We start from the raw sequence: 19,314 nt of genomic DNA, 5'->3' as shown, positions 1-19,314 counted from the left end.
TTACGCTTCATTCCACAAATATGAACTGCATATCAGCAACTGTGCTCAGTGCCAGAGGACTCAAGAAAAATGGGTGACAAGAACCTTTGCCATGACCTGAGGGAGCGCCCAGGCCAGGTGCCAGATAGTTCCACAAGCAACCAGTAATGTGATAAGTGATATAATCAGTCAGGGGCAAGACCTTGGGGAGGTAGAGACCCAGAGAGGTGAGGGAAGGCACCTCAAGACCCATTTGGGGACTTCCCTGGTGGTCCAGTGGTTAGGGCTCCATGCTTCCACTGCAGGGCGCATGGGTTCAATCCCTGGTCGGGGAACTAAACACCCACATGCCGTGCAGTGTGGCCAAAAAAAAAAAAAAAAGACCCATTTGGATTGAATCTTGAAGAAAGAGTAGTAGCTTATCTGGCCATCCAGGGGTGGGGGGAACAGTAGAAGAACACTATATGTAAAATCACAGAAGAAAAGGACAGAACATTTAGGGAATTCCAACTCTTGGCCAGAGGGAATGGTGGAGGAGAGGAGAGTGGTTGTAAATGCGGCTGGAAGAGAAGCTGGGGTCAGAGCTGGAAGGGGCACATTGGTCATGCCAAAGAGCTTAGCCTTTATGCTCAAGAGTAGGGATTCTCGGGCTTCCCTGGTGGCGCAGTGGTTGAGAGTCCGCCTGCCGATGCAGGGGACACGGGTTCGTGCCCCGGTCCAGGAAGATCCCACGTGCCGCAGAGCGGCTGGGTCCGTGAGCCGTGGCCACTGAGCCTGCGCATCCAGAGCGTGTGCTCCATAATGGGAGAGGCCACAACAGTGAGAGGCCCGCGTACCGCAAAAAAAAAAAAAAAGAGTAGGGATTCTCGAGCTATGCTCTCCAGGGACAACGCCTGCTCATTCTGGATGGATGAGATGGATGCTCACAGTGAAAAACACATCAGTTAATGGGTAGAAACTTCTCTATTTTCATTTTTTTTAACCATAAAGTTTTGTTCAGTCTTTGACAGATGCTCCTTCTTATCTGCTAGCAAGCAACAAAATGAATGAACATGTAGCAAAAGAATATTAAAGACAATCCCAGGACTGGTTATGCTTAATTCAACAGTTTATTTTTTTTTCATGGACATCTGTGCTTGTGGCTATGATTTTGTATCGCACACACATAATGTAGACGTATTTTCTGCTAGCAGAAGTGTTCTTTTGAAAAGTGTTTTATTTCATATGATGCGATATCCTATATCAATTATTTCCTGGCCTTCTAGAAAGACCACCATGTCTTCCAGCTGCCGTGCCACCTGAACCAGTTGGAGAAACTGTCCATTAGATGGTGAGGAACCACCGAAGGGTTTTGAGCTGGGGGGCGATATGAATACATTTGCAATTTTGAAAGGTCACTCTGGCTCCAGGTTGGGGAGAAGATTGGAGCAGAGAGCAATTGAAGCAGTTAGGACTCAGGAACCAGAACACTGTTGTAGCAGTTCAGGCAAGAAATGATGGTGACAGTAACATGGGACTGGAGTGGCATGGAGGGAACAGAGTCTGCTTTAAAAGGGGCCACCCATTAAGGGCTTTGTGTGCCCTGCTAAGGATGCTGAGGTTTCACCCTGTAGGGAATAAAGAGCCTTTGAAGCAGTGTTTCTTGGTGGACAGTACCTGAGCTGCATCAGAATCACCCTTACTGCTTCTTACAGAGGCAGAAGCCTAGACCCCACCACAGACCTGCCGAGACAGAATCTTTGTTCAGTAGAAGTATGGGTGTGTAAGATTTCCAGGTGGTTGTGAGGCACATCACAGCTAGAGAACCACCATATAAAGGTTATTGAGCAGTGACATGGCAGTGAGATCTATGTTCACAGCACACTTGAGTCACCACAAGAAGTCATTGAATGAGGGCAAGACCAGAGACAGGGAGACCAGTTAGGAGGCTACTGCCATAGTCCTAGGCTGGCTTTCTACGTTGGGCAAGAGCCAAAACTCAAGAGAAGGCTGGGCACACTGCCCATGTCAGGGATACTAATTGTCCTTAGACCCTGATTTGTACACATAGACTTAGACAAATGATACAGTCTTGTGTTTCCTCAAACAATTCTTTTTTTTTTCTTTTTGGCTGTGCCAGGTCTTAGCCACTGGACCACCAGGGAAGTCCCCCTCAAACAATTCTTGTTCGCCACAATTAGTCCTCAGTGGTCTTCCCAGAATCACAGAGTTAGTCTAAGATGTGTAATCATGTCAAATGCATTGTGTATCTATCAGGGCACTGCACTAGGCACTGGGAGAGGTAGAAAGAAAAATGAGGTATGGCTTCTGTTCTGAAGGAAGTTGCTGTCTAACTGGGGAGACGAGACATATATGCGCTAAAAGTCAAATAGTAGGGGCTTCCCTGGTGGCACAGTGGTTGAGAGTCCGCCTGCTGATGCAGGGGACACAAGTTCGTGCCCCGGTCTGGGAGGATCCCATATGCCACAGAGCAGCTGGGCCCGTGAGCCATGGCCGCTGAGCCTGCATGTCCGGAGCCTGTGCTCCGCAACAGGAGAGGTCACAACAGTGAGAGGCCCCCGTACTGCAAAAAAAAAAAAAAAAAAAAAAAAAAAGATTAAAAAAAATAAAAAATTAAAGTCAAATAGTAAATCACAAATGTGTCATACGGCAGTATCCAATATGAAGCATAGACAATAAATACCAATGCTCTATTTCTGTTTTCTTTTTCTTTTCTCTTTTTTTTTTTTGCTGCGCCGTGCGGCTTGCAGGATCCCAGTTCCCCGACCAGGGATCGAACCCAGGCCACGACAGTGAAAGCGCCGAGTCCTAACCATTGGACTGCCAGAGAGTTCCCCCAGTGCTCTATCTCTTAACCTAGTGGTGATCACATGGGTGTTTGCTTTATAAATATTGATTTTTGCTTTATCTTTCTGCTTTAGGAACTCTTTGGGATATGTGTTACATTTCACGAGATAAAAGAAGGTTTAAGAAGACAATAAGTTTTGTGAGTTGAATGACATTCACCCACAGCCCCTAGACATGGTATAGAATCTAGAGAAAGAAGGTCTCTACCCAGTGACCTTGCAGTCTTCCACAGATGAGCCACAAGCACTGTGAAAGGATTGAAATAAGCCACATAGATGGAATCAAGATGATAACAACACCTCAGTGAGATACTGGCTTCACCATCACCACCGTTAGTCATCGGTTAAGGTGAAGTCTTTTTTTTATCAATCTGTCAATGCTTTGTGTCTAGGTACTGATTTAGCTTTGCATTCATACACATGTGCACATGTAGGCGTGTGCTCGTGTACATGTGCACACACACATACACACACACACACACAGCGTCTTATTCCAAAACAGATTTTATGGGTCAATAAACTGGGAATAGAACATCAGTATCAAAAAGGAGAATTCAGATATGCTGAATCTAGTGGGTTGATATAATTGCCATGATTAAGCTTTAAATAGGATTCTTAGCTTCTTGGAAGATATAACAAAAGGAGAAATACTAGCTGGCTTAGTTTTATGTATTTTCTGTACACAGGGATCACTGATTCATTAATCTCACAAATATTAATAGATAACCTACTGTGTGCCAAGTCTTAGACTAGGTGCTGGAGATCATTGGTGAGTAAAAACAAACTTGGTCCTGGCCTTCATGGAGCTTATGGTCTAGTAGGGAGGACAGACAATAATCAAATAATCACACACATAAAATGAAGAAATAAAACTGCAGTAAGGGCTTCCGTGGTGGCACAGTGGTTGAGAGTCAGCCTGCCAATGCAGGAGACGTGGGTTCGTGCCCCGGTCTGGGAAGGTCCCACGTGCCGCAGAGTGGCTGGGCCCATGAGCCATGGCCGCTGAGCCTGTGCTTCCGGAGCCTGTGCTCCGCAATGGGAGAGGCCACAACAGTGAGAGGCCCGCGTACCACAAAAAAAAAAAAAAAAAAAAAAAAAACTGCAATAAGAGCAATTAAGGAGATACTTATTGCGGGGGAGGGGGTGCAGATTTGACTTAGTCTAGCCTGTCAGTGTAGGAGGCTTCGTGGAGGAAGTGATGTTTGAATCGAGATCTGCAGATTAAATAAGAGTCAGCTAGGTGAAGGGAGGACGGGAGTGGGAAGGGCATTCCAGGCAAAGGAAAGAGCATGTTCAAGAAGCGGAAAGGAAGCTGGCGTTCCTGGAGTACAGACGGACTGGAGGGGAATGAAATGAGCCTGCAGACACAGGCACAGAGCCAGATAATTCAGGGCCCTTGGCCATTGTACAGAGCTGTTTGGACTTTTTTACCCTAAGTAATGGGGAGCCACTGAGGAGTTTGAGACAGGAGTGTGGCGTGATCAGACTCGTGTTTTGAAAAGGTCCTTAGCTTCAGTGTGGAGAGCATATTGAAGAGAAGAAAATGGAGGCAGAAAACCAGTTAGGGGAATTCCCTGGCAGTCCTGGTTAGGACTCGGAGCTTCCACTGCAGGGGCACGGGTTCGATCCCTGGTCCAGGAATTAAGATCCCACATGCTGCACGGCATGGCCAAAAAAATAAACAAAAAAAGAAAGAAAGAAAAAACCATTAGGAGGCTCTTCTAGTCTTCCAGCTGAAAGATCATGGAGGCTTGTACTAGGGCAGTAGAAGTAGAGATGGAGAGAAGAGAACTTATTGGGGAGCTATTTAGAAGGTAAAGACAACCCAGACTTGGTGATGTGGGAGATGAGGAAGACAGGGATGCCAAAGTTGACTCTTAAGTTTCTGGCTTATACGGTCCTGCAATTCATTGAAATGGGGAACACTGGAGAACCTCAGGTTTGAGGAAGAGAGAGAAAGTCTTTGGCTCCAGTTTGGGATTAGCTTGAGTTTGAGATGCTTTTGAGACATTGAAGGGGAAGATGTCAAGTAGGCAACTGGAGCTCCCAGAAGAGGCCAGGACCGGAGCTATAAATCTAGAAGTCATTGGTGTATAGGTAGTGTGTAAAGCCATGGGAATAAATGATATGACCTAGGGAGAAAGTAAAGAAGAGGACCCAAGACTGATCCCTGAAAAACACCAGCATTTCGAGAAGAAGAACCTGAGAAGGGAACTGCAAAGGAGAAGCTAGAGAGGTTGGAGGAAAACCAGGATCACGGGCTGCCGAAGTCCAAGGACAAGAGGATTTCAAGAGGGTAAAGGTCAACAGAATTGAATACTGCCAAGAGGTCAAAGGAAGTAAGGGAAAACTGTTCATAGACTTTAAGGTCCATGGAGGTCATTAAGCTCAACAAGAGCTGTTTCAGGGGAGACATGGTGGCAAAAAATGGCTTGAGCATGTGGAAGAACGATTGGGAAATGACTAAATGGATTCAGGAAATATAGTCAGTTATTTGGGGAAGTTTGGCTGTGAAGAAAAACAGAGATGGTAGCTGGAGAAGGATGTGGGGGGTTGGGGTTTCTTTAAAGATGGCAGAAAAGACCTGAGAAGGTTTGAACGTTGTTGGAAAGGATCCAGGTGAGAGAGAGTGATAGAAGTTGTGCGGTAATGTGCTGCTAAATGTTTAACAGCTGGTTCTCTGAGAAGAAAAAAGCAACCCTGATATGCAACATTTGCTTATTTCCGTGGTGTAAATATTCTCACCACAACTGATTTCAAGCTCTCAATATGAGTGAGTTCTCAAGCCCTGCAAGTAGGCTCCAGCACACCACCAACAGCAGAAAGGATTGAAATGTTTATCAGTTACCTTTTTCGTTTGTGAATTTCTCGTACATGTCCTTTGCCTGCTTTTATACTGAAACACTTTTTTTCCTTGTTAATTCATATGAGCTCTTTATATATATGGATATTAACACTTCGTCATTAAGTTTATTTATAGCGGACTTTTGTGTAAAGAAGTTTAAAATATTTGTACAGTCAAAATCTATCAATATTTCCCTTTATGATTTTTTCCCTTGGTGTTCTGCATTTCTTTGTGAATTAGTAAATTGGCCCTCTGCTTTGATTTGTGTGAAATTGGCTATCATGAATTAGCTTTCCTGAGGCTGAGGTGGTTTAAATCTCAAAGGTGATGAACAGACTGTGGCTCTTAGTGAATTTACCAAGGTACTAACCATCTTGTGAGTTCTGCTGGTGGCCAGGTAACACCTCTAACCTCATCTTTTCAATTAATTATTCAGATATCATACTAAGACAGAAGGCAATTGCCAAGAGCCTGCCCTCTCTTTTAAAATTTCCACTCCAATAATTTGAATCTGCGTTTCAATCACCTGCACAGATATTCTCCCTACCATGGCAAATAAGACATTCAGGGACTTTTAGTGAGCTAATGACATGATTCTATCATCACCTGCCGAGAAGGACCTCAAAAGATAATCAGACCTAGTATTTTGCTCCTAGTAGAAGTAAGTAAAGTAAAATTGTAACCATTGACTTTAGCACATATTTTCCATACTCAACAGGTCAATATTAAATAACTTTATAAAGTAGATTCATTCACCTCAGGCCATATTGACTTGCAGCTAATTCAACCAAGCCTGCTCATGGGTAATTCATGATACTTAAAATCAGACATCCCGGGCTTCCCTGGTGTTGCAGTGGTTGAGAGTCTGCCTGCCGATGCAGGGGACACAGGTTCGTTTCCCGGTCCGGGAAGATCCCACATGCCGCGGAGCGGCTGGGCCCATGAGCCATGGCTGCTGACCCTGCGTGTCTGGAGCCTGTGCTCTGCAACGGGAGAGGCCACAACAGTGAGAGGCCCTCATACCGCAAAAAAAAAAAAAAAAAAAAAAAAAAAGCAGACATCCCATAGTGTCAATCACCGGCTGCAGGATCAAGTCAAGGTTACGGCCAGGGTTTCCAGGGATGGGTAAGCCAGTGGAATGAATTCACTTATTCATTTATTCAATAAAGGTTTACAGAGCACTGCTGAGCACTGTACATAACGCTGGAGATACAGCAGTGAATAAGTGCTATTATGGACCTTACAGTCTAGGTGGGTGTGGAGGGAAAGACATACAGGCTATTATAATACAACGTGATAAAGAGAACCACTGGATGCTCCGGGACCCTCAGGGGATGGGTACCTAATTCTGGTAATTAAGTAAGGCTTTCCAGAGGTAGTGATAACTAAGTTGATGCCTGAATGGCAGTAGGAGTTGGGCGAACAAGACAAAGGCAATGATCATCTCATCAGGCTGAGGTCTAAGAAGAAAACACTAGTAACCAGAAATGGGTGGAGAAATGCCAGATGGTCAGCAAAGGTTCAGAGGTGGGTTCCAGTGGTGTGAGTCCATTATCTTGAGCTAGAGTCAAAAACCAAGGGTGGGGCTTCCCTGGTCGTACAGTCGTTAAGAATCTGCCTGCCAATGCAGGGGACACGGGTTTGAGCCCTGGTCCGGGAAGATCCCACATGCCGTGAAGCAACTAAGTCCGTGCGCCACAACTACAGAGCCTGTGATCTAGAGCCCGTGAGCCACAACTACTGAAGCCCGCGCACCTAGAGCCCGTGCTCCGCAACAAGGGAAGCCACCGCAATGAGAAGCCCGCGCACCACAACGAAGAGTAGCCCCTGCTCACCACAAGTAGAGAAAGCCCGCACGCAGCAACAAAGACCCAAAGCAGCCAAAAATAAATTAATTAATTAAAAAAAAAAAACAAGGGTGAACATGGATGTGTATATTGGAGGTGGGGGAGTAGTTTCCAGAATTAAAAACCTTTCATTCTCCTGCAGAAACATGGGGTGTGGGGACTTTGAAGAGCAAGTACTTTTTTTTTTTTTTTTTTTTTTTTTTTTTTTTTTTTTTAATAAATTTATTTATTTTTTTGGCTGTGTTGGGTCTTCATTTCTGTGCGAGGGCTTTCTCTAGTTGCGGCGAGCGGGGGCCACTCTTCATTGCGGTGCGTGGGCCTCTCACTGTCGCGGCCTCTCACGTTGCGGAGCACAGGCTCTGGACACGCAGGCTGAGCGGCCATGGCTCACGGGCCCAGTTGCTCTGCGGCATGTGGGATCTTCCCGGACCAGGGCTCGAACCCGTGTCCCCGGCATCGGCAGGCAAATTCTCAACCACTGCACCACCAGGGAAGCCCCAAGAGCAAGTACTTTTTAAAAAATATTTAGTTATTTATTTGGTTGCACTGGGTCTTAGTTGTGGCACGTGGGCTCTTTAGCTGCAGCATGCATGTGGGATCTAGTTCACTAACCAGGGATCGAGCCCAGGACCCCTACATTGGGAGCTCGGAGTCTGAACCACTGTGCCACCAGGGAAGTCCCAGCAAGTACTTATTAAAGTAAGCAAACAACAAGGTCCTACTGTATAGCACAGGGAACTATATTCAGTATCCTGTGACAAACCATAATGGAAAAGAATATGAAAAAGAATATGTATATGTATAACTGAGTCACTTTGCTGTACAGAAGAAATTAACACAACATTGTAAATCAGCTATACTTCAATAAAATTTTTTAATAAAGTAAGCAAGGCAAAAATAAGCATGACTCAAGTGCAGTTAAGATCTTAGCAGAAAGGATAAACACCCTTTCTGGAAGCTTGCTTTTATATGGAATGCCCCATTCCCACTCCTTGGAGGGGACATATGTGACCTTTGCAGAGCTGGAATAGTACTGAGGTTCTGCTAGGATTATGACAGGTTACTGGTTAATGTCGTGCTCCATATTGTAGAACTCAGGGACAGAACGGAGTGTTTTTTGACCTCTTGGCAAATAGTCAAAGCAGCTTCCTGAGGAAGATCTGGGCTTCACTATAAGTAGCTTCATGGCCCACCTCCAGAAGGCACATAACCTTCCATTTAGGTGAGACCAGAGGTCAAGCTTCTCAGTTTTCATAATAGAATATCTACCAACCACCTCCTCTATTGGTTTCCAAAATAAATGGATCAGTCCTCCATAAACAACAGAGAGAAAATACTAGCTAAGCCATTATCAGAGATGACAGGTTTAAATGGCCTGCCATGTAGTTCTTTCTTAAAATTTATTTGTTTATTTATTTATTTATTTAGCTGTGTCGGGTCTTAGTTGCCATGCATGGGCTCTTCATTGCAGCACGCAGGCTCACTAGTTGTGGCTTGCTGGCTTAGTTGCCCCTCGGCATGTGGGATCTTAGTTCCCCAACCAGGGATCAAACCCACATCCTCTGCGTTGGAAGATGGATTCTTAACCACTGGCCCACCAGGGAAGTCCCCTGCCATGTAGTTCTGATCACAAATCTAGATAAGAGAACTGAAATTTTAGGAAAGTTTGCTTGGGGTGTGGCATCCACATTTTTTCCATTGTAGGTCACATAATAAAAGATGGAGATATGTACAGGCTGCATACATTGATAGTAATAGTGAAATATGGCTTGTTGGCTGGTCAACAATATGGACTGTGAGACAGTAATACAAAAGCATCCCCCAAAAGTTTAGCCAACTGTATTCATTCAAAAGCGCACATTTGTAAGTCTGTTGTTGGTCATTGGTCAGTTTTCTTGTTTTGTTTTTGTTTTTGTTTTTTTTGTTTTCCTTGCTGTACGCGGGCCTCTCACTGCTGTGGTCTCCCGCCGTGGAGCACAGGCTCCGGACGCGCAGGCCCAGCGGCCATGGCCCACAGGCCCAGCCGCTCCGTGGCACGCGGGATCCTCCCGGACCAGGGCACGAACCCGTGTCCCCTGCACCGGCAGGCGGACTCCCAACCACTGCGCCACCAGGGAAGCCCCCATTGGTCAGTTTTGATTGATTCAATAATAAGAGTAGAACACTAACACCTAACAAAATGACCTGGAACAGTGAGACCTCATTCAGTCTGGGGCTGTCTTATGCTGACTTCAGAGACAGACTCCTGATGGGGGCTTCAATTTTGGCAGTTTTAAGAAAGAGAACACACCCTCAGCTGCATCAGGAGGACCTTACTTAACCTTGTCTAGAGCTTGGCCATCCAACCTAAGGGGTTGGGATAATGCTCACCTGCAAAATTCTGGGTGAATCCAGTTCACTGAGCTGAACGTTGACACACACTAGTAGTGGGTTTGATAATTCAGTTGTAAGCAAAGTATAAATGAATAAATGACAACCTAATACTGCCTGTACTCCTAAGACAGTCATAAAAATGTCTTTTAAAGTATACTTTGGGGCTTCCAGGGTGGCGCAGTGGTTAAGAATCCACCTGCCAATGCAGGGGACACGGGTTTGAGCCCTGGTCAAGGAAGATCCCACATGCTACAGAACAACTAAGCCCGTGCGCCACAACTACTGAAGCTCATGTGCCTAGACCCCATGCTCCGCAACAAGAGAAGCCACTGCAATGAGAAGCCTGCGCACTGCAACAAAGAGTAGCCCCCGCTCGCCGCAACTAGAGAAAGCCCACACACAGCAATGAAGACCCAATGCAGCCATAAATAAATAAATAAATTTATTTTTTAAAAATAAAGTATATTTTGTTTGTTTATGAAAATAAAGGACTGTGTGTGCTCACCAAAACCTATGAACCTGATGGATTGTGTGGTGTGTGAATTATATCTCATTAAAACTATTATACTAGGGCTTCCCTGGTGGCACAGTGGTTGAGAGTCTGCCTGCCGATGCAGGGGACACGGGTTCGTGCCCCGGTCCGGGAAGATCCCACATGCTGTGGAGCGGCTGGGCCCGTGAGCCATGGCCGCTGAGCCTGCATGTCCGGAGCCTGCGCTCCGCAGCGGGAGAGGCCACAACAGTGAGAGGCCCGCGTACCGCAAAACAACAACAACAATAAAAAAAAACCTATTATACTAGAGGGACTTCCCTGGTGGTCCAGTGGTTAAGACTCCGTGCTTCCACTGTAGGGGGCGCGGGTTTGATCCCTGATCAGGGAACTGGGATCCCTCATGCTGAGCGGCATGGCCAGGAAAAAAACCTATTATACTAGACAAAAATAAAACATATCAACCTCTTCTGACCACCCCACCACTGTGCCTTAAACTTCCCTGGGCCCTCTGTATCCTACCAGGCTACACGAAATACAGGACAATCAACAATTCCTGGCACCGGCCAAGCATGGCCCAGGCCTGGAAGCTGGCACCGGCCAAGCATGGCCCAGGCCTGGAAGCTGGCTCTGACCCTGCTGTTATTGCTCTGGTTGTTTTGGCTTACAGATTCCTGACTCTGTGTATCTGGCCTAAGGTAAGAGGCTCCTTCCTCCAGTCCTGGGCTCTCAGGATCCCGTGGTCTAAACTCTCCTCTGCACCCCTCCCCTTGCACCCAGGGAAAGGATCTTCGCACAATTGTGACTTATTTTCCACCAATATAATGCAAAACTCTTCAAAATCTATGAACACATTGAACTCAAGCAGGCTCAGCAATGGAAAATGAGGGATTTCCAGTCACCATCTGCCCAATCCACATGTCCAGTTGGAGTCTGCATTTCCTTGAACAAATCAACAGAGCTTTTGTTTGTCCCCTGCGGTTTCAAGTTCAATGTGCTCAGATGTCTTGTCACATCCATAAGAAAATATAATCTTGTGAATCACTGGAGGTCTAACAAATTGGATTTGGGGACTCATTCCAAAAAGTCCTTGATTGGAGATGGCAGCTCAGTAAATCTCCATACTCGGGATCAATCTCTTCTAAATAGCTCATAAACTGCTCATGATTAAAGGCATGAGCACAGAGGAAATTCATAAACTTCATTGCTTTCTCCATCCCATCATGTGGTAAACTGGACTTGCAAAATTCATGGCATGAGGTATGAGGCAATGACAGCTGGGCCCACCAAATTTCTCTTGGCTTGAATACATTGTTTAAATCTTATTTGCCTTTCGAAGCAGGTGCTCCATGTATAACAAGTGAACGTTTCCATGTTTAGAACTTTTTAAAGTCCTTTTAAAAAGCTGGTTGGGACCTCCTAATTCAAGTGCCTTGGCCTTAAAAAAAAAAGCATGGGGACTTCCCTGGCAGTCCAGTAGTTAAGACGCCATGCTTCCAATGCTGGGAGCGTGGGTTCGACTCCTGGTCGGGGAATTAGATACCACATGCTGCAACTGAGAAGTCCGCATGCTGCAACAAAGACCCAACACAGCCAAAAAAAAAAAAAAAAAGCATGGACCTTGGGGCCAGACCCTTTAGGTTTAAATCTCAGTATGTCTCTTGCTAGCTATATGTCTTAGGCAAAATGCTTAACCTCTTTGTGCCCCAATTTCTTCTTTCCCTGTAAAATTCAGGTAATGATAATAAGATTACCTATGTTAGGGGGTTATTATGAGGATGAAATATGTTAAAATTTATAAAATGCTTAGAAAAGTACTGACATATAATAAAAGCCGTTAAGTATTAGTTATTAAGTAAATTAGATTAGTTAATTTAGCTAAAAATCTCAGGCAGGCACAAACAACAACTCCCCCTTTCCCAGGCCATGTTTGGGTCTGCAAGCTTCACGTCAGACACCTTGGATGTCCATTCACTCTCCGGGGTACTGTAAGTCCTCTTCTTCAGTCAAATTAGAGCACTTGAAACCTGTGTATTTGGTCACCTTTGCAAGATCACTTTCCCTGAGTTTTACTTCTAATGCTATACCTTCCACATTTTTTTTTTTCAGTATGAGGGCCTCTCACTGTTGTGGCCTCTCCCGTTGCAGAGCACAGGCTCCGGATGCGCAGGCTCAGCAGCCATGGCTCACGGGCCCAGCTGCTCCTCAGCATGTGGGATCTTCCCGGACCGGGGCACGAACCCACGTCCCCTGAATCGGCAGGCGGACTCTCAACCACTGCACCACCAGGGAAGCCTATATACCTTCCACTTTTGATCATTACAATAAAGAGTCATGTAAAATGTTTTTCTGCTGACTATTAAAATGTATTGTTGAGGACAATATCCAATATAGTACATATTTGCACCTCCAGCCCAAACTATCCAGCTCCAGCCTCATGTATGCAGCTGCCCGTCTGGCACTGCCACTTAGATATTTCAAAAGAAACAGACTCAACAAATTCAAGAATACATCATCTCCTCCCTGCTCTTGACCCTCAACCTGGTTTTCATCAGTGTTCCACCTCTCAGAGAATGGCACCACCATTTAGCCTGTCACACAGATCAGAATCATAGGAGTCATCCTTTTTTTTAGTACAAAACAATAAATTTTTATTTGTTCAGTTAAACACAAGCAACTGCCTTGACATTTTAGAACATTCTAAGAAGGACAGCAAACCCTTTTGATTCCAATTCCCATTCACTAAGATTGTACTATTATATTATAAATGTAAATTTATTATTAATGGCACAAGTGATACATGAATCCATTCTTTTTTTTTCTTTTAAATTAATTTTTATTGGAGTATAGTTGATTTACACTGTTGTGTTAGTTTCTGATGTACAGCAAATGAATCAGTTATACATACACATATATCCACTCTCTTTTAGATTCTTTTCCCATATAGGTCATTACAGAGTATTGAGTATATTTCCCTGTGCTATACAGTAGGTCCTTGTTGGTTATCTATTTTATATATAGTAGTGTGTATATGTCAATCCCAATCTCCCAATTTATCCCTCCTCCCCCTTCCCCCTTGGTAACCATAAGTGTGTTTTCTACATCTGTGACTCTGTTTCTGTTTTGTAGATAGGTTCATTTGTAGCCTTTTTTAAAGATTCCACATATAAGCGATATCATATGATACTTGTCTGATTTACTTCACTCAGTATGATAATCTCTAGGTCCATCCTACATGAATCCATTCTTTTTTTTAATGTCTTCTATTTATTTTTATTGTTTTGGCTGCTCTGGGTCTTTGTTGCGGTGCACGGGCTTCTCATCGCAGTGGCTTCTCTTGTTGCGGAGCATAGGCTCTAGGCATGCGGGCTTCAGTAGTTGTGGCTCGCGGGCTCTAGAGCGCAGGCTCAGTAGTTGTGGCACACGGTCTTAGTTGCTCCGCGGCATGTGGGATCTTCCCGGACCAGGGCTCGAACCCGTGTCCCCTGCATTGGCAGGCGGATTCTTAACCACTGCGCCACCAGGGAAGTCCCCCTCATGAATCCACTCTTTTTTTTTTTTTTTTTTTTGTGGTACGCGGGCCTCTCACTGTTGTGGCCTCTCCCGTTGCGGAGCACAGGCTCTGGATGCGCAGGCTCAATGGCCATGGCTCACGGGCCCAGCCGCTCCACGGCATGTGGGATCTTCCCGGACCGGGGCACGAACCCGTGTCCCCTGCATTGGCAGGCGGACTCTCAACCACTGCGCCACCAGGGAAGCCCTCCACTCTTATTTTTAAAAGAAAACAAAAACAAAAGAATAACGTATAAGTTCCCTTTCATCAGTCATCTCCAAACCTAATCTCATCCCTAGAGGTAACCAGTGTTTGACATACATCCTTCTAAAGCACTGACTCTGTATGTGTATCTATATGTGCACTGAAAGGGAGTGAACTCAGATATAATGTTAAATGAAAAAATATTGCAAAACAGTATTTACAGTCTGGCACAACATTTTTTTAAACCCTCATTAGCTATTATTTCAGTTCTGGACACAAATCCGATGTGTGTGTGGGGTGGTGCTTCCCCACACCAACAAGCAATTCTTGGACACCAGCAGGGTGACTGAGAATTCAAATCAATTCTTTTTTTTTTTTTTTTGGCCGTGCCAGGTGGCTTGTGGGATCTCAGTTCCCAGACCAGGCCATGGCAGTGAAAGCCCAGAGAATTCTAACCACTAGGCCACCAGGGAACTCCCTCACATCAGTTCTGATACAATTTGATCGTGTCAGATCCCACAGGTTAAGGGTTCAGTATCACGAGATGCCCCCCACCCCGACTTCAGAAGCTAATTGCAAGTTCAGGTTACCTATGCTTCTGACCAATCGGCTATAAATCAGAGGTTCGCATGACCCCCTCCTCAGGTTCAATTAATCTGCTAGAACAGCTCATCATACAACTCAGAGAAACACTTCCTTACATTTGCCAGTTTTATTAAAAGATATGATAAGGATACAGATGAACATCCAGATGCAAGAGATGCACAGGGCGAGTTCTGTGGGAAGGGGGTGGAGCTTCCATGCCCTCTTCAGGTGCACTACTCTCCCGGCATCTCCAGCTCTGCACCGATGTGGATGCTCTCCGAAGCCCATACTATTGGGATTTCATGGAGGCTCCATCACATAATCATGATTGAACATTAATTCCATTTTCAGCCTTTCTCCCTCTTCAAGGGAATGGGGGACAAGGGCTGAAAATCCCAAGCTTCTAATCATGGCTTGGTCTTTCTGGTGACCAGCCCCCATCTAGGAGCCATCCAGGAGCCCACCCAGAGTCGCCTCATGAAAACAAAAGACACTCTTACCACCCAGGTAATTACAAGGGTTTCAGGAGCCCTGTGTCAGAAACCAGGGTTAAAAACCAAATACTGGAAAAAAAGATGCTCCTAGTGCTCTCGTAACTTAGGAAACTACAGGGTTTTCAGAAGCTCTGTGCCAGCAACCGGGCCAGAGCCCAATACTTATATTTTTTATTATCTCACAACTATGAATTCTGTATGCCAGAACTGACATCTTTATGATATTGAGTCTTTCCATTCCTGAACATGGTGCATCCCTCCAAACATTCAGGTCTTCCTTTATGTCCCTCAGTAACAGTGCAAGTCTTCACTGTGCTCAACACGATGTCTTGTAAATAGTTGGCATACAATAAATATACGTTGATGATTATTTGATAAGGGTTTACTTGGGAATTGGAAATCAAGAAGACAGAGCCAACCTTAGGGAAAAGCAGTGACTTTGGGTCAGTTACTTGTTGTGCCTCAGTTTCCCTTTCTGACAAATGGGCATAATCATAGTACCCACTCCAGAGGACTTCTGTAAGAAGTGAGATAATTCATGCAACTTAGAACGGTGAGTACCTGGCGCATAATTAGTGCCTGCTTCGCATTAGCTGCTATTACTGTTGCTAGCTACTTGGCCTTGGCCATATTCTTTAACCTCTAGTCTGTCATTCAATCTCTCATTTAATTTGTCATCATTCCTCACTTGATTGCACTAAGGATGCAAAGTGCTTGACACATAATAGGTATTCAAATAACTATTCCCTTGGTTCTTTATATGGTAATAATAATATTTAACATATGAACACTTGCTTTATGCCAAGCATGTTACCTATTACCTTAGTTAATCCATTTAATTATCCAGAAAACTATATGAAGAAGGTGTGATATTGGGAAGCAGGTATCCCTAGTTTAAGAATGAGTAACTTGGGACTTCCCTGGTGGCGCAGTGGTTAAGAATCCGCCTGCCAATGCAGGGGACACGGGTTCGAGCCCGGGTCCAGGAAGATCCTACATGCCACTTAGCAACTAACCCTGTGCACCACAACTACTGAGCCTGTGCTCTAGAGCCCATGTGCCACAACTACTGAAGCCCGCGCGCCTAGAGCCCATGCTCTGTAACAAGAGAAGCCACCGCAATGAGAAGCCCGTGCACCACAACGAAGAGTAGCCCCTGCTCACCGCAACTAGAGAAAGCCCACGCGCAGCAACGAAGACCCAACGCAGCCAAAAATAAATAAATAAATAAATAAAAGAATGAGTAACTTGAAATAGATTGCGACTGGCCCAAGGGTATATTCTAAGTGGCTCAGCTGAGATGTAAACTCTTATTTCTTTTCCAAATATTGACGCTGGAGTGGGTGATGGCCAGTCATTTGTAAATTCAGTGCCTGAGGCTTTATTGCTATTTGGCTAAAGATTGATTCCCCTTACCGGCTGGATGTGAAAGGCTTTCTTGTCTTCCTCTGAGAATAGGAGCACTTTGCTGCCCCCTAGTGGCCAGCCAAGTTCTTATCCCCAGGTTCCACTTTATTAAAAAAAACAACTAACCATCTTTTTTTATTATAATTAATTTTTATTGGAGTATAGTTGCTTAGCAATGTTGTGTTAGTTTCTACTGTACAGCAAAATAAATCAGCTATACATATACATATATCCCCTCTTCTTTTGGATTTCCTTCCCATTTAGGTCACCACAGTGTCTTCAGTAGAGTTCCCTGTGCTATACAGTATGTTCTTATTAGTTGTCTATTTTATGCATAGTATCAATAGTGTATATGTGTCAATCCCAATCTCCCAATTCATCCTATCCCCCCTTCCCCCCTTGGTATCCATACATTTGTTCTCTACGTCTGTGTCTCTATTTCTGCTTTGCAAATAAGATCATCTGTACCTTTTTTCTAGATTCCACATATATGTGTTAATATACGATATTTGTTTTTCTCTTTCTGACTTACTTCACTCTATATGACACTCTCTAGGCCCAACCACGCCTCTACAAATGACCCAATTTCATTCCTTTTCATGGCTGAGTAATATTCAATTGTATATATGTACAACATCTTTTTATTTGTTTTTTTGTTTGTTTACTTATTTTTGGCTGCTTTGAGTCTTCGTTGCTGTGTGCAGGCTTTCTCTAGCTGCGCAGAGCGGGGGCTACCCTTCGTTGCGGTGCCCAGGCTTCTCATTGTGGTGGCTTCACAGTCTTAGTTGCTCCATGACATGTGGGATCTTCCCAGACCAGGGATTGAACCCATGTCCCCTGCATTGGCAGGCGGATTCTCAACCACTGCACCACCAGGGAAGTCCCTGTATCACATCTTCTTTAAACATCTTTTTTATTCCCATAATTTCCCCCTAGGAAAGGTGTTACCTTGGGAGAGGCCAGGAAAAAAAATGATTGAGGGAGACTGTTGTTACTGGGTTTTTGCCTGTTTTTTAATATAGAGGAGAAAATCTGAGTGTCTCTTACACCATCCAGCATGATGTGCCAGAAATGTCTGGAAAAAAGCAACACAGCAACACAGCATTCTGACAGTTCAGGCTGCAGAGCCCCCACTGCTGGATTTCTCCAAGCAGGGTCCCAGTTCCATCTCTGTGGAAATGTCTTCTCCCTCCTTCCCCTGCCTCAGCTCCTGGACCTCACAGGAAGGATCTGGGGAATAGGTGGGAGGGTCACCCCAGCTCCTGGTTCTGCCCCCCATTGCTCTATTTACCCACAGCTGGCCCTGGCCCTCTGGGCACATTGGCACATCTAGAGGTCCTGCTTGTAGGTGGGGGCAGCATGGGGAGTCTAGGCAGAGCCAGGACTCCTGGGGTGTCTGGTGTGGACACCTAACTGTCAGCTACTCATGGAATGAAGACAGTGGGCAGGCATCTGCTACAATATGATCCCTTGGTATGAAATGGAAGGTGCAGGGAGATTCCATTCATGTATTTTACATATGCACTTACAGGTATATATTATGTTTCATATACACACATGCACATATGTTGATGCCTACATACATACCAGAAGAAGTTATGTCAAAATAGTAACAATGTTTAGCATCTAGGATATAGGATTGTGGATGGGTTTTCCCTGCACTTACCTGTATTTTCAAATAATCTCTAGAAAATATATATTAGATCCACAAGCCCTGATTCTTGGTCACATTCACCAGAAAATAAACCTGAATAGCCATAGGTCCTGCATGTGACAGATTTCAAGAATTCAGTCTTACTGTCTCTAAAACCCATGCTTAAACTTGTCAGATCGTGGGTCCTAATTTGGGGGGGGTTGGAAACTAAGTCACTGTGGCAGAGAGGTTAGCACCTGTTTCTAGAAAGTTTGGATGAGGGGCAGGGTGTCAGGATTAGTCTGGGGAACAGGGCTCCCAGGCACCCTGAGGGCATCTACTGAGAAAGAAATAGTTCCCTCTTTCCCTCCTCTCTATTCCTTTCTTCCATCATCTGTTGCTTCATTTATTCATTCAGACAGCAAACCTTTTCCAAATACTTACTGATAGCTGTGCAGGCACCAGACTAGACTCTGGGGATACAGGGATGAGAAGACCCAGCGCCTGCCCTCAGGAAGCTCACCCCTTACTGAAGAAGACAGACAGACAAATCGCATGAGACTCAGACATTAACTGAGGCCTGTACAGGATGCTGCGGGGTCACCGAGGAATGACTGGTTAACTGCCTGGAGACGTGGGAGCTTCACAAAGCTGGTGACAGCTGGGTTGGGTCTTAAGGGATGAATAAGAGTTTTCCAGGCAGACTGGGAGCAGGAAGCACCTTCCGAGAAGAGAGTGCAACATGCGCAAAGGCACCTAGGTGTGAGGGAGCACTGTCGGATTTTAAGCTGGGAGGGCAACACGGTCAGACTGAGTCACTCTTTGACTCAATATACTTGTGCCATGGGAATAGCTCTGGCGGTCCAGTGGTTAGGACTCTGCGCTTCCACTGCAGGGGACACTGGTTCGATCCCTGGTTGGGAAACTAAGATCCTGCATGTCGTGCAGCGCAGCCAAATATGTGTGTGTGTGTGTGTGTGTGTGTGTGTCACACACTGCGCTAGTAGTGGGGGTGATAGCAGTGAAAAAACCAAGTCCCTAAACCTATGGAGCTCACA

This window comes from Mesoplodon bidens (genome assembly GCF_964165515.1).
Source record: "Mesoplodon bidens genome assembly, chromosome: X".
In the NCBI taxonomy this organism is placed as follows: domain Eukaryota; kingdom Metazoa; phylum Chordata; class Mammalia; order Artiodactyla; family Ziphiidae; genus Mesoplodon; species Mesoplodon bidens.
Note: the sequence above shows the minus strand (reverse complement) of the source record.